General features: G+C 35.6%; 1 protein-coding gene across 6 annotated transcripts in view; it reads right to left on the bottom strand.

Annotated features, from left to right (window-relative positions):
• The window catches only part of P2RY8 (P2Y receptor family member 8), a 76,127-nt gene that overhangs the window by 11,821 nt on the left and 51,946 nt on the right, over positions 1-12,360 (bottom strand). For 2 of the 6 annotated variants that reach the window (XM_027842394.1, XM_027842393.1), the window contains exon 2: positions 756-926. The exons of 2 other annotated variants lie outside the window; for them this stretch is intronic. The gene's annotated coding sequence lies outside the window, so the exon portion shown is untranslated. Of the gene's footprint in view, positions 1-755; positions 930-12,190; positions 12,258-12,360 lie in introns of those variants that run through there. 2 more of the 6 variants (XM_027842392.1, XM_027842397.1) reach the window with 2 other exon arrangements.

Below are 12,360 nucleotides of genomic sequence, written 5' to 3'. Positions count from 1 at the left end.
GGCTAATGGTCACCAGCCTCTGCTTGAAGACCTCACCTCCGATGAAGGGGAACCCATTACCCTCCTGAGAAAGTCTATTCCACTTTTGAAGAGCTCTAGTCAATAAGAAGGGCAGTTAGGTGGCACAGTGGATAGAAAGCTGAGCGTGGAGTCAGGAAGACCTGAGTTCAAATTTGACCTCAGATATTTAGTAGCTATGTAACCCTAGGCAAGTTGCTTAACTCTGTTTGCCTCAGTTTCCTCACTGGTAAAATGACCAAAGAAGGAAATAGCAAACTACTCCAGTATCTTTTCCAAGAAAACTCCAAATGGGATCATGAAGAGTTAGAAACAACTGAGCAACAACAATAAGAAAGCCATTAGGAAGTTTCTCCTTATGTTAAACTTCTTTGTACCCAACCCCCCTTAAAGTACCAACAGTTTGAAAAAACAACTTTAACCAATTTTATGGAAATCTTTCTAAAATGGGGTAAACATTTCCCTATTTTCTTAAATGGAGAAGACTCAACACACAGCCCTTTTTTTTGATAGCTCAGGGTCATCTTTATAAATAATGTTTGTTCTACTCTGAGGCCTACCGAGATTTGTAGCAGAGATGTTGGCTCTGTCAAGAATCATTGATATTTAAATAGTATTTACTTCACATACTTTCTTTCATTTCAGCTATATAATAACTGCAAGATGGGCATTACAGGTATTTATTAATCCCCATTTTAAAGATGAGAAAATACATTTAACAAAACTAGAAGATTTACCTAAGGTCACAGAGTAAATATCAGATGAGCGGTTTCCTGACTCCAAGATCAGCTCTCTGTCCACGAAGCCACACTGCTTCTGCTAAAAGATCCCAGACTCTTAGTTTTCTCGAGTTTTTCAAATCTGCTTTGTATGTTTTTTTGGTTTCCTTCTTTGTGGCCTGTCAGCAGCTGCTTTAAAAACAAAACAAAACAAAAACATTTTGTCTGCCTAGAAGTTGTTCTTCCTCTATTAGAATCATAGAATATCAGAGTTTATTGGGATCTAGAAGGTAACTGGCGTAGCTCTAATCCAAGTGGTAGTCTTTTCTGTAACATTCCCCAAACTGGTCATCTGGCCTCCACTTAAGTTCTAGTGGTAGAGAACTCATTACCTCTCAAGGTAGCCAATTCAATTTTTTGGATAGTTGAAAGTTGTTTTTTTTTTTGTTTTGTTTTTCTATTCTATTTGAATTTATTTTAAACTTAAGAATAAGATAAGAAATAAGAAAAGAAATAAGAATGGAAATAAATAAGAAATAAGAAAATAAGAAAAGTATAAGAAAAGAAATGAGAAATAAGAAAATAAGAAATAGAAATAAGAAATAAGAAAAGAAAAAAAAATTGCCACATTCTGCTACAGTAGATCATGAGAGGATTCAATATAAAGCAATAAATTTCCATTTCAAGAAAACCTATATAATAAATATTATACACTATTCTCTAAGTTGTCCATCTTTTCTTTGCTTCCTTGTATGTTTTCTTTTGTCCTCCGATGTGCACTTTTTACTTTATTTTTTCCCCTTCCTCCTCCCTCACCACCAAGGCTACAATTAAATGCAGATACACACGCATACATATACACATATACATACACATACATAGATATCCATAAACATATACATATATACACATGTAGACTCAAGCACATATACATAAGATCATATTATACTTTTTTCCACTTATCATCTGTTTCTCTGTAGGTAGATAGAATTTTCCTTTATGAATCCAAGTCTTTCCATATTTTTCTAAATCTACCAGCTCATCATTTCCTACACCACAACAATGTTCCGACCCAATCATATTCTATCTGTGAGATGGTCTATGAGAGTTTTTTTCCCCAATTCCCTAATTTTTCTTCATTCCCTCTATTCTTGGCGACATAGGTTTTATTTATACAGGAAAATTTTCATTTAAAATAATCAAAATATCCATTTTATTCTTCAACACTGCTTTTACTTTGTAATATGGTTTAAGGATAGCTGAACATTGCTAAGAATATTTTCCTGCTACCAAGCCACTTTCTATAACTTTCACTTACTGTTCCAAGCTTTGTTTTCTGAAATGAAAAAACAAACAAAAAAACAAAACGCAACCCAAACCAAATCTCAAACAAGTCTAATTTATCTTTCATTTGACAGTCTTTCAGATACTTGTGACTAGAGTGTGAATGAGTGCAGGGAATCCGAGGGTCTGTGGTCACTCTGCCCTTCTCAAGAGGATGCCTTCCTATTAGGCCATATTGCTCCTTTCTTTGCCTGCCTCTCAACTGCACTGGTTGTCCTTTGGACAAAGCCAGATTGTGCTGGGGCTGGTGTTAGTGGCAAAGTTTGGTCACCCCCAGTCCCCCAATTAAACTCTGAGGAAATGGGCTATGGCTTACAGTTTTCCTTGGTCTCCTGTAATAGAGATCCCTGAATGAAGTAAGCATTCAATAAGCTGTTATCGATGATTGTAATCATAATTCAAATGTTTCCTATCAAACAGACCTGTTTCCAACTGTAATCAATTAAAGTGGCTCTATCTCAGAGTTTGGATCTGCAGGGCCTCTTTGGCCAGTCAGAACTTTGAAGTCAATTTAGTTTATTGATACTTTGTAACTATTGGTTGATTGCTCTCCCTCCTCAACTCCATCTACTGACTTCCCTGGCTTCATGTCTCAATTAAAATCTCAGCTTTTACAGGAAACCCTTCCCAACCCCTCTTAATTACAGTCTCTTCCCTCTGTTAATTATTTCCTAATTATCTTGTATGTAGTTTGCTTTGTATATATTAGTCTGTATGTTGTCTCCCCTATTCAATTGTGAGCTCCTTGAAGGCAGGGACTGTCTTTAGCCTCTTTTTCTATCCCTTGAGCTTAGCATAGTACCTGACTCATAGCAGGTGCTTAATCAATGTTTATTGATTGACTGTAATTCATCACACACTATAGCTAGCAAATTCTGACTTCCTGCTGTCTAATCTCTAGGTTTTGGAGCCACCTCCTTCCTAATTGAAAACTCCTTTTTTCCCTGTTACCTCTTATCTCTATCCAACTAATCCCTAATGCTTCCTAGTCCTCATTCTCTGCATCCTTCTCTTTCCACTATGGCTTCCTCTATCGTTAAAACAACAACAAGCTTTATCTTACATCTATTTCTCTCACATTCCTTCCAATTTCTGGTACCTCCTGAGGCCCAGCATTTTCTTGGAATCACATCTCCCCAACGGTTGCTTCTGTCCTGTCACACACCTCCTTACATGTGGCCAGGAAACTCATCTGGTATATCCTTTATCTTTACTTTCAGATCCTCTCTCTGCCTCTATCTCTCAGCAACTACCTCTCCATTTTTATAATTCATGTCTGGATCTTGGTTGTCATCTGTGGACCTTGACGTCACTCTTCTTCTGCCAAAGTAAGTTCAGGATCTGGTTCACAGTTTTCTCCTCGACCCTAACTCCTGCTGTCCTTTAACACCCTAACCTCCTTATTTCTCAGACTCCTCACTTACCATGACTTTTGTTTCCAGTCTATGTCAACCATAGGAATGGTCACTCAGCTATCCTCCACACTCATCTGAATTTTTCCTGGGTGCTGGAATGGATAGTTGCTGCTCTAAGTTGAAGAGGCACTGTGGTAGAGTACTGGATTAAGAACCAGGAAGATCTGGGTTCATGATCCAACCTCTGCCTCCCAGTGTGACTATGGGTGAGACGCTTAACCTTTAGTTTCCTCATCTATAGAATGATAATTATACATATTAGTATTTCTCTTATAAGATCATTGTGAGTGTTAAGTGAGATAATATAGATAAAGAACTTTCCAACTTTTAAGTGTTATATAAATGTCCATTTATTATTTTCTTCTCCAGGCTAAGCACTTCCTAGGTCCTTTGAGCAACTGTCATGTGACATAGTTTTCAGTCACACCTCACAGACTTAGTTCTCTGGGCACAGTCTAATTTGTCAGTGTTCTTGAATTGTGGCAATCAGAAGTGAATGTTTTCTTCCAGAGGCAGCATAGTACTATGGGGAAATGTTGGGTTTATAGTCAGAAGCCCTGGATTCAAATCCCACCTCTGATGCTACCTGTGTGACCTTGGCAAATCATGTAATCTTTTTGGATCTTAGGTTCCTAATTAGACTGCAGGATTCCCAAAATTCCATTCAGCTCCAAATCTATGAACCTCTGAAAGATGTGGCCTAACCATAGAATAGTACAGCTGAACTAAAAGAACCTTCCTCATCCTGGCATTATGTTTCTATCAACACTGCTCAAGATCTCCTTAGTATTTTTAGCTGTGGTATCATGCTAATAATTCATATTGAGCTTGAAGTGCACATAAACCCCCAGGTCTTTAAAAAAAAAGTTTTGTTGATGTTCTTTATTTTTAAGACCATAGCTACTCCCCAGATATCCCATTCCTACCTTCACCTAGTTCTCTGGTTCCACAACCAGTAAAACCTTCTTTTGTAAAGAACAACTATAGTGCAGCAAAACATGTCAATCAATTTTTGACAAATTTGACAAATGTATCAGTCAATTTGACAATCAATTAATCAATAAACATTTATTAAACTGTGCTAAAGCCTGTCTGATTCCAAACCAAATCTGTCACCTCTTTCCCAAGAAGTGGGAATCATGCTTTTTATAGTCTTCAGGACTTTGCCTCATGAACTATCTTCTAGTTATATTTCCCTAAACTATACTTGAGTAGTTAGTTTTTTAATTGGCATGCAAGATTTTACATTTATTTTTATTAAATTTCACCTTACATCTTGTTCTCATTAGATCTGGCTTGTCATTTTTCTTAACATCCTATTCAATCGATTTTAATTTGCTACTTCTAATCTGCTGTAGGCTTGAAAATCAAGAGTTGTCAGAATTGTGGGTATAGTAGGAGTAACTAGGGTCTGAATGAGAGCCTGAAGGTCTCGTGAGGATTCTATTTCAAGGGTTTAAGGCTTTACTAATTTTGATCACCTTCCCAGAAATTCCAGATTCTTCTTGGAGTAGATTCAGGAAGCTTTTGCCCTTTAGTTCTGGATCTTGTTGAGTTACCTGGATTCAGAGACACTGGCCTCCTTATTTTACCACATACAGGACATGCCATCTTTTGGCTCTGAGTATTTTCTCTAGCTCTCTCCCATACCTGGAACACTCTTTATCCTCTGTTCCCACTACTGACCTCCCTGGCCTCCTTTAAGTCTCAACTAAAATGCTGCCTTAAATAGGAAGTCTGTGGTGGCTCAATGGATAGAGTGCTGGGCCTGAAGTCAGGAAGACTCATCTTCCTGAGTTCCAATCTGGATTCCAACACTCACTGTGCTACCCTAAGTAAGTCACTTAACTCTGTTTGCCTCAGTTCCTCATCTGTAAAATGAGCTGGAGAAGGAAATGCAAACCACTCTAGTACTTTTGCCAAGAAAGACCCAAATGGGGTCACAGAGATTCAGATATTACTGGAAAGACTAAACAACAGTAACAATAGAAAACCTTCCCCAACCCCTCAATTCCAGTACCTTCCTTTTGTTAATTATTTCCTATTTTCCTATATATACCTTGTTTATAAATATTTGTTTAGTTGCCATCTTCCCCATTAGCTTGTGAGCTCTTTGAGGACAGGAACTGTCTTTCACCTCCTTTTCTTTTTTTAATCTCCAGAGCTCAGCATAGTGCCTGCCACATAGTGGATAGTTAAATGTTAACTGACACAACTGATATCTAATTGCCTTTCACCCTTTCTTCCCCCATTGCTAATATAACTGCAAATTTTGCATCTGGTCTTCCCCTCTGTCCTGATTTCCCTACTCTATCATATTATGCTACAGACCATAATGAATGATTTCCTATGGTTTATTATAAGAAATTTCATTAGGACATTTACCAGAATCATGGAGGATGTCTTGTGTAGAATTCAAACTGGTCTTGTTAACAGATGACATTGTGCTTATTTGCACTGAGCCCTGGAGCATTATAGGGCCTCGAGATTGATCTACCCATTTATATTGGAAAAACAAAGTGGATGAAAATCATTTATTGCCCAGATTGGATGTTTGGATATGTGGATTCAATATTTGGATGAATGACCCATTGAATTTGTTTTTCTGTATGTATACCTTGGACAAGTGGTAAAGACTATCAGCTGACCTCAGAATTGAACAGAAGGAGATCAGTATGGATTACTTATGGGAGTCTCTCAACCTCTGTTTGTCTCAGTTTTATCATCTGTAAAATGGAGATAATAATAGTACCTGTCTTCCAGAGCTGTTGTAAGGATTAAATGAGATAATAACTGTAGAACACTTATTACAGTGCCTGGCACATAGTAAGCACTATATAAATGTTAGCTGTTATTATTATTATTGTTGTTGTTGCTATTTATTTATTTTAAAAGCAAATTATTCAAGGCTTTCACCTATTCAAGCTACTTGATGCTGGAAAAGCTCATCTTTTTGACATTATGTTTCAGAGAAACAGCTGTTATTACCAGTGTGTTCCTAGTGCATGGATGGCTGAAAATCACAACTCACCACAGTCTCAGAAGAATAAAAAATGCAACTAATTCAAAGGGCAATGACAAATTCAGGGTGGGTGAAAGCAGACCATAAATTTCCTCAGGATTTGCATACCTAAGGCAGATTTTTTTTATTTTGATGATAATTCAATTTTTGATAATTATTAGCTGGATCCCAAACTCCCAGAGTCTATACTCTCATATGTTATTATATTCCATTCTCTGTAGCCTTCATGAGCTAGATGCTGACATGCTATGTGATATTTTAAAATTTTGCCCTCTCTCGACAATCGAAAGGCAGAATATTTATTTTCAAAAGTTAAAGTAACATCACTAATTGCAGCAATGTGGGTTTTATGGTCAAGATTGATTAAATCTGAATGATAATAATGAGACAACATACCAAAACTTATGGGATGCAGCAAAAGCAGTCCTTAAGGGGAGCTTTATATCTCCAAATCTTACATGAATAAAATAGAGAAAGAAGATATCAATGAATTGGGCATGTAACTTAAAAAGCTAGGAAAAGAACAAATTGAAAATCCCCAATTAAATACCAAATTAGAAATACTGAAAACCAAAGGAGAGATTAATAGAATTGAAATTAAGAAAACTATTGAACTAATAAATAAAATTAAGAGCTTTATGAAACTAATGAACATTATGAAACTTTATGAAAAACTAGTAAATAAAACTAAGGTTTTATGAAAAAAACAATAAAATAGATAAACTTTCGGTTAACTGTATGCCAATAAATTTGACAACCTTAGTGAAATGGATGAATATTTATAAAAATATAAACTGCCCAGATTAACAGAGGATGAAATAAAATACTTAAATAACCCCATCTAAGAAAAAGAAATGGAACAAGCCATCAATAAATTCCCTAGGAAAAAATCTCCAGGACCAGATGGATTTACAAGCTATTTCTATCAAATATTTAAAGAACAGTAAATTCCAATACTATATAGACTATTTGGGAAAATAGGTGAAGAAGGAATCCTACCAAATTCTTTTTATGATACAAATATGGTACTGATGCCTAAACCAGGAAGAATCAAAACAAAGAAAGAAAATTACAGACCAATTTCTCTAATGAATATAGATGCAAAAATTTTAAATAAAATACCAACAAAAAGATTACAGCAAATTATCCTGAGAATAATACATGATGACCAGGTAGGATTTATACCAGTAATACAGGGCTGGTTCAATATTAGGAAAACTATCAGCATAATTGATCATATCAACAACAAAACTAACAGAAACCATATAATTATCTCAATAGATGCAGAAAAAACTTTTTGACAAAATACAACACCCATTCCTATTAAAAACACTAGAAAGCATAGGAATAAATGAAGCCTTCCTTAAAATGATAAACAGCATCTTCAACAAGCTTCAACAAGCATTATATGTAATAAGGATAAGCTAGAAGTATTTCCAATAAGATTGAGGGTGAAACAAGGATGTCCATTATCATCACTGTTATTCAATATGTACTAGAAAAGTTAGCTTTAGCAATAAGAGAAGAAAAAGAAATTAAAGGAATTAGAATAGGCAAAGAAGAAACTAAGCTATTACTTTTTGCAGATGATATACGTAGAGAATTTTAGAGAATCCAGTAAAAAACTGCTTGAAATAATAAACAACTTTAGTAAAGTTGCGGGTTATAAAATGTACCCACATAAATCATCGGCATTTCTATATATTACCAACAAAGCCCAACAGCAAGAGATAGAAAGAGAAATTCCATTTAAAGCTACTGTATGGGGCAGCTAGGTGGCACAGTGGATAGGGCTCTGGCATTGGAGTCAGGAGGACCAGAGTGCAAATCTGGCTTCAGACTATTGATACTTACTAGCTGTGTGACCCTGGGTAAGTCACTTAACCCCGATTGCTTCACCAAAATAAAGCAAAAACAAAAACAAAATAAAGTTACTGTAGACATTATAAAATATTTGGGAGTCTACCTGCCAAAACAAACCCAGGAACTACATGAACACAGTTACAAAATACTTATCACACAAATAAAGTCAGATCTAAATAACTGGAAAAACATCAGTTGCTCATGGGTAAGCTGAGCTAATATAATAAAAATGACAATTCTACCTAAATTAATTTACTTATTCAGTGCCATACCAAATCAAACTACCAAAAATTACTTTATAGAGCTAGAAAAAAAATAACAAAATTCATCTGGAAGAACAAAAGGTCCAGAATATCAAGGAAATTAATCAAAAGAAATGCTAGGGAAGGTGGCCTAGCCATACCAGATCTTAAATTGTATTACAAAGCAGCAATCATCAAAACTACTTGGTACTGGCTAAGAAATAGAGTGGTAGCTCAGTGGAATAGGTTAGGTACACAAGACACAGTAGTCAATGACTATAGTTATCTACTGTTTGATAAGCCCAAAGACCCCAGCTTCTGGGATAAGAACTCACTATTTCACAAAAACTTTTGGGAAAACTGGAAAATAGTACATCAGAAACTGGGCATAGACCAACATCTCACACTGTATATAAAAATAAAGTCAAAATGGGTACATGATTTAGATATAAAGGATAATACTATAAGCAAACTGGGAGAGCAAGGAATAGTTTACCTGTCAGATTTATGGATAACAGAAGAATTTATGACCAAACATGAGACAGAGAACATTATGAAATGCAAAATGGATAATTTTGATTATATTAAATTGAAAAGTTTTTGCACAAATAAAGCCAATGCAACCAAGATTAGGAGGGAAGCAGAAAATTGTGAAAGAATTTTTACAACCAGTGTCTCATTTCTAAAATATATAGAGAACTGAATCAAATTTATAAGAATACAAGTCATTCCTCAATTGATAAATGGTCAAAGAATGTGAATAGGCAGTTTTCAGATGAAGAAATTAAAGCTATATATAATCATGCGAAAAATGCTCTAAATCACTATTGATTAGAGAAATGCAAATCAAACCAACTCTGAGGTCCCATATCACATCTATCAGATTGGTTAACATGACAAAACAGGAAAATTATAAATTCTGGAGAAAATGTGGGAAAATTGGAACACTAATGCATTGTTGGTGGAGTTGTGAACTGATCCAACCATTCTGGAGAAAAATTTGGAACCATGCCCAAAGGGCTTTGACCCAGCAATACCACTTTCAGGACTGTATCCCAAAGAGATAATGAAAATGGGAAAAGAACCCAAATGTCAAAATATTTATGGCAATTCTTTTTGTGGTGGCAAAGAATTGGAATTTGAAGGGATGACCATGGATTGGGGAATGGCTGAACAAGCTGTGGTACATGAATGTAATGGAGTACTATTGTGCTATAAGAAATGATGAGCAAGCAGACTTCAGAAAAACCTGGAAGGACTTACATGAACTGATGCTGAGTAAAGTGAGTAGAACCAGGAGAACATTGTACACAGTAACAGCCACATTGTTTGATGACTGACTTTGATAGATTTAGCTCTTCTCAGCAATACAAGGATGTAAGACAACTCCAGAAGATACATGATGGAAAATGCTATTCACATCCAGAGAAAGAACTATGGATTCTGAATGCAGATCAAAGCATATTATTTGCTCTCTCTCTCTCTCTCTCTCTCTCTTTTTCTCTCATTTTGTTTCTTCTTTCTCATGGTTCTTCCCATTTGTTCTAATTCTTCTTTACAACATGACTAATGTGAAAATATGTTTAATAAGAATGTATATGTAGAGCCTATATCAGATTGTATGCCATCTTGGGGAGGGAGGAGGGAAGAGGCAGAGAAAATTTAAAACTCAAAAGCTTGTGGAAGTCAATGTTGAAAACTAAAAATAAAGAAATTAATTTAAAAAATAAAGAAATAACTTACTAGCTATGTGACCCTGGGCAAGTCACTTAACCCCAATTGCCTGAAAAAAAAAATAAAGAAATAAAAAGAAATAAAAAAAAGAATGACTAAATCTAATTGAAGTACCTCTTCTAGCTCTGAAACAATCAAATTTCCAGTGATGATTTGCACACTAATGTACATTAAAAATATCATCAATGATACGTATTTTAGGTAAAGTAGATGGGCTAACAGCAATGGTGAGACAACCAAACTACCATACTGGTATCTGTCAATATTAAAAGAACCAAGAGAAGGACTTTGGAATATTGAGTAAATCTTCTTTGGAAGATTTAGATAAAAGAATAAACAAAAAAAAACCACACATGATAAGAAGGTGTGAAGGCAAGTAGATATCTAATGCACTGGCAGATATCTGAGTTAAATCCTAGTTCTGCTACTACTTATTACATGTGTGATCTTGGTAAAGTCACTTAATAGCCCTTGGCATTAGTTTGCTTATCTGTAAAATAAAGGCTTTTGACCACATGACCTTTAGGGTCCTTTCCAGTTCTGTAGCTACAATACTGTATAGGGCTACAATATATATTAATAGAGGAATTACCATTCATGAACCTATTCACAAAAGAAAATAGAATATACAAATGAACCAATAAAGTAATTAGAAGTTTGGGTAAAAGTAAATTATAGTTCTTAGAACCCCTACCTTAGCTCTCATCCACCTCAGCTCAAATGCCACCTCATTCAAGAGGACTTCATTTATTACCATAGTTTTTAATGTTCTCCAAACCTCAAATTAACTTGAATTTATTTGTATGTATTTGATATATACTCATCTCGGTACATACAGTTTCCTCCCAGTAGGATGTAAGCTCTTTTTGGGCAGGGACTGTTTCATTTTCTTTTTGTTTTTGTTTCCCAAGTACAGTGCCTAGCACATAGTAGATATTCAAGTACAACTTGCTGATTTGATTTGAATTGAATTATAGACTAGATGATACTCAATTTCTAACTATTCTAGTTAGGTACAGTTTTCTGGGCCCCACTGGCTACATGTTTCCTTTTGTCCATTGACCTTCTAGCTTCTTTGTGACCCTCCAGAAAAGAATGGCCTCTCCTTCTGGCAGCATATCCTATGCTAACTGGAGATTTGCCCATCCAGGGGTTCTGGGTATCCCATTCACTTATTCTATAATCTCTGGCTCCCCCTCAGTCAAGCAGAGAGTCTTCTATTGGCATACTGGGTTTGGGGAGCACTCCATATGCATTACTACCCAGTTAATATTATTCAACTTTCCCTTATTTAAACCAAGGAAAAGGCAAAGAAATATAACTCATTACTTAAAGTATTGCCATCACTTTAGAAATAGAATACATCTCTATTCCACCCCCAGAGGCAAGGCCGTCTGTTACAATGTCATTTTATGAGTTTTAGGTGTGAACTTTAGCGATGGGCTTTGTCACATCTATTTTGACTTTTCAGAGATCATTACATTCCCCTCTAGGTTTTCAATTATACTCTGATTAACTTAGAAGGCAACACAATTGAGCTTCTAGACAAATGAAGGATTATGGTCATTTTGTTAATTAAATAATCAAAAGTGTGTATTTCAGGAGATGATAGGGTTGTAAGATCTCCTGTAGAAAACTCATGAATCTTAGGTCACTCACTCTTCATTCTGCATCTTTTCATAAAATAGACCGTACTTTATTCTTTCCCTTTCACTTAAGATGACTGTTACCCACAGGGCTACCTTGATGTGAGATATGACTCATAAAGGTTTCCCCCGATGGAAATTGGATGGGCACATTAAAAATAGGCCAACACATAGGATTAAGGCTTACCTCTGGAGTATGAGTCATCTTTAATCAGAGAACACAGAATTTCTCCATCTTTCTCCGTAACCCCGTCCTACTATCTGTTACAACTCTGACACTGTTTTAAGGAACCTATGAGGAAGGTTCCTCAAACTAATTTTAAAATGTTCAAGGTTTCACTTTGAGTGTGAATTTTC

The sequence above is a fragment of the Vombatus ursinus genome, unplaced genomic scaffold (assembly GCF_900497805.2).
Source record: "Vombatus ursinus unplaced genomic scaffold, bare-nosed wombat genome assembly UNPS02014872.1, whole genome shotgun sequence".
In the NCBI taxonomy this organism is placed as follows: Eukaryota; Metazoa; Chordata; class Mammalia; order Diprotodontia; family Vombatidae; genus Vombatus; species Vombatus ursinus.
This window is presented reverse-complemented; position numbering and strand designations above follow the sequence as displayed.